This window comes from Mirounga angustirostris, unplaced genomic scaffold, assembly GCF_029215605.1.
Source record: "Mirounga angustirostris isolate CCGP_5_RB_7025 unplaced genomic scaffold, mMirAng1.0.hap1 SCAF_7, whole genome shotgun sequence".
Lineage (NCBI taxonomy): Eukaryota > Metazoa > Chordata > Mammalia > Carnivora > Phocidae > Mirounga > Mirounga angustirostris.
Window position 1 is genome coordinate 65657824 of NW_026991715.1, and position 4643 is coordinate 65662466.

Sequence of the window (4643 nt, forward strand, 5' to 3'; positions counted from 1 at the left end):
GAAATAAGTATGCAGTAACTTTAAATCAATGAATAAAGTATTGATATAATATATATTGATATATATGTACCATCTTTCTTGGTTACTATAATGATTAAGGAGATTAGAGGCAGTTATTAATGTTTACCATTATAACTAGAGGTGCATGTCCATTGATAAAATTTACTTTCAACAGATTTGTAAACTATAAATTCTAATTTGGTAATTCTACTCTCTTTCAACTTACCTAATTTAATAGGGCATTAAAAATATGTAGCATTTTGCTACTTGTAGAGAGATTTCCCATGTACTTTTAAAATTTGTTTTCTCTCAATATTTAAAAAAATACTGAAAGAATTCTCTGAATAGTTTGAACTACATATATATTACACATATATAATTCTGATATATATGAAAAAAACAGAAGAACACATAATAAATTTTTTCAAAGACCCTTGCATTGTTGTAAAGATAATAAATTTTATTACTCATAATGAAATATATATATAATTTTTGAATGAGTGCTATGATTTGTAGTATAAGCATTAAAAAATAGTAAAGCAGTTCATAACCACCAATTTAGTTTAGATATAAAATGAAATAAAATATCAAAACAGAGGCGCCTGGGTGGCTCAGTCACTTGACTGACTCAGGTCATGATCTCAAGGTCGTGAGATAGAGCCCCACGTTGGGCTCACGTGCTCGGCGGCGTGGAGGCTGCTTAAGATTCTCTCCCTATCCCCTTCCCCTTCCCACCTGTCTCTCTAGAAAAAATATAAGTAAATAAATAAATATTAAAACAATATGAAATGCAAAAAAAGAAGAAAAGAAACACACTATAGGCAGAATAAATGAAAACTTTTTTTTTTAAAGATTTTATTTATTTATTTGAGACAGAGAGAATGAGAAAGAGAGAGCACATGAGAGGGGGGAGGGTCAGAGGCAGAAGCAGGCTCCCTGCCGAGCAGGGAGCCCGATGCGGGACTCGATCCAGGGACTCCAGGATCATGACCTGAGCTGAAGGCAGTCGCTTAACCAACTGAGCCACCCAGGTGCCCTAAATGAAAACTTTTGACAGAATAGTAGATATAAATCTAAATATATCAATAATAATGTTATATGTAAATTTAAAAGGCCCAGAGCTTCAAATTTGATGAAAAGAAAATTTAACTATTGGTGCTTATAAGGGCAGTCCTAAAACTTAAGGCCATAAAAGAGATTACATAGTTTCCTAGGGCTGCCATTGTAATTAAGTAACACACATTTGTAGACTTAAAACAACAGAATCCAGACAAGGTAGAGAAACTAATACAGTAAAAGCATTTCTTTGAAAACATAAATTCAGGTGATAAACATCTAGCAATACTGATCAAGATAAAGGGAGATACAAATAACTGATATTAGGTATTAAAGTGGTGGTTCATTAGAAAAAAATCACAGAAATTAAAAGGCTAATTCAATAATATTATAAGAAAATTTATGCCAATTAATATGAAAACTTAGATAAAAGACAAATTCCTTGAAATGCACTAATAAAACTGACATAATCTGAAATATGACGCCAAATAGACCTATAATTTTGAAAGTAATTGAATCATCAGTAATTTCACACTACAAAACACCTATTTTAGTGGTTTTACTAATAAATTCTGTCAAAATTTAAAGAAAAAATGATATCTACAGTGTATAAATTCTTTCAAAGAAGTGGGGGAGAATGTAATACTTCTAAACTCAGTTTATGTGTCTAAAACAACCCTAATAGCACAACCTGACAAAAATTCCAAGGCATAGCAAACCAATTTCCCTTCATAATCAATAATCCTTAAAACATATATTAGCAAATAAATCTAGTAGGATAAAAAAAGAGTACAAAACATCCTTACAAGTGGCATTTATCTCAGGAATGCAAGGCTGGCTTAATATTGGAAAAGTGATCGCTGTAATACTGTATATTAATAGAATGAAGAAAAAACACATGATTTTTCATAATAGATTGAGAAATAAAAACAACTAACAAAAGTAAATTAACAAAAGTCATCACCCATTTATAATTAGAATCTAGAATATTAAAAAACTAGTATTATACAGGAGGGTCTTTACCTAATAAACAGAACCTATGAAAATCTATCTTTCTGTGCTTGACTTTTCTGTGAACTGGCTTTTCATTATATGCTTATAGTATTTGCTTTTGACCCACCAGAACTAAATAATTCATTCTTTAAGTGTCTACATTTTAAGTGCCCAGGAAAATATGGTTGAACCACCATAGGTTAGGTAGCTACTCATGTATAAATCAGCTATGGTTAGTGGCTGCACTGTTGAATTATATAGTCTACTTGCACTCAAAATTTGCTGAGCCGTAGATTTTCTGATAAGGGGACAAAACCCATCTCCTATACTACTGAAACCTAAAGTAATATTAATGATTAAGTGTCAAAAAAACTCCTCTCTCAGAGGCAATGATAAGAAAAGTTTTCAGGTAGGATATGGACTATCTCTTGAATAATAAAAGTTTAATCAATATCAAAGTCCCACTTCCAGTTTTCTCTTCTACTTAGGTTAGCATAGATATTAGATTTTTTTTCAAAGCAGCCTTAACTGCAAGTGTGAAAATGATAACCCATTCCTCACCATTGATAAAGGTTATAAAAATAGCCACTTTGGAATTAATAATAGATTTCACCATATTCAAAAACTTGTGTGTGGAAGAGTGGGTATTTGTGGCTAGGATCAGTGAAATATAATTCAATTACTAAGCTATTTTTCATGCTTCCATACCTGTGCAGGCACTCTCTCAGAGACAGACATTTCTTTTCCCAATGATACTTTGCAAGTTTTTCTATTTTTATTAACATTGTATGTTGCTTCATTATAGGGTAATTATAGAAAAAGTAGCTAAGTGAGTTACATTCATCTGCTTGAACATGACAAAATGGTATCATTTTAGGAAGATAAGGATTAGCTCAGAATTTTTAATAAGTAGTTCATAAAGGTAAATATTAGCTCAGAAAAAAATAAAAATAAAAGATAGTTTATGTTTGGCAGAAACCTTTAAATTCCATTACTCATGAGTTCAAAACAACAAAGAGAAAAATATATACAGAAAGAAAAAAGAAAATGTCTAATTGGAATACTAATTTCATTTTCCTGTTCTGAAAATTATTTTCTTGCAACTTTTTCTTTTAAGATATATAGTTTTTTTTTCCATTACAACCAAAACAAATACAAATAAAAAATATATATTGACATAAGAAATACATCCAAAATTTTATAGCATTTAGTTTTCTTTCATCATTTTGAGTTGCCAAGATTACATATAAAAGATGTACTTATGGGGCGCCTGGGTGGCTCAGTTGGTTAAGCATCCAACTCTTGATTTTGGCTCAGATCATGATCTCAGGGTCATGGGATCTAGTACTGCACTGGGCTCTGAGCTTAGCACAGAGTCTGCTTGAGATTCTTCCTCTCCTTCTCTTTCTGCCCCTTACCTCATGCTCTCTCTCTCTCTCTTTTAAAATCTTTAAAGAAAAAGATGTATTTATTTTAGATGAACTAGTTACATAATCTAACTTAATTCACTAGCTTTTTTAAAAAAAAGATTTTATTTGTTTGTCAAAGAGTGGGAGAGAGAGAGCACAGCAGGGGGAGTGGGAGAGGGAGAAGCAGGCTTCCCGCTGAGCAGGGAGCCTGTGGAGCTCAATCCCAGGACCCTGGGATCATAACCTGAGCTGAAGGCAGACCCTTAACTGACTGAGCCACCCAGGCATCTCTAATTCACTAGTTCTAAAAGCTATAGGTTATCATTGAGATATTTCAAATTATGTGATTTAGAATAATATATGTATTAGAAAAACTTTCATAAATGTAAAAATGTTTATATTCTACATAATGTGAACAGTAGTTGTAGGAAGAAAGTAAAAGTTCATGTATATTCAATTTAATAAATATTGTTTCAGAATGACTTTGGGCAAGGTCCATGATGCCTTTTCCTCTCTTCTCCCTCCCCCTTCCCCTACCCCCTTCCTTATTTCCTATTTCTGATTTGTTCTCAGTAAATTAGCCCCAGAAACTTAACAAATGAAAAAAAAATGTTAAATCACACAAATTTCTTGATTATTTTTACTTCTCTGACTCATTTGCATGGAATCTCTGGAAATTATTTTTAAAATACATATGAGGTTGGCCTCGGACATAGTAATACTGGCACCTGTTTAGAATATGATTTGGTTTTATTAAAACTACTCCTTCAATTGCTTAGGTTTTTTGTTATAAAGGGGGCCATAAGGTTTTCAGTTTATTCACAAAGCACACTGAGAAGGCATGGTATGTCCTCCATTAGCAACTCTGTGTCTTGGAAAACAACTCATTATCTTTAGAGCACTCCTGCTCTTTTTCTTTTTGAAAGGAAATTTTAATGTAGTAAACAGGTTTAGTAAACACGGCAAGTCTTTTTGTTGTTAATGAAGACATGATACATTTAGAAATGTATTAAAAAAATAAGGCCAAAAAAAAAAAATTCCTAGAAAGACGTTTCACAAGGAAAACACCAGCCCAGGTTCTATCCCCCTCAAACAGAAGTGGCTTTTGCACAAATCAGCAACTCCCCTCCAACATACAAAAGCACTGCCATTTGCCTTGCAAGCAGAACATAAAACATATGCTTA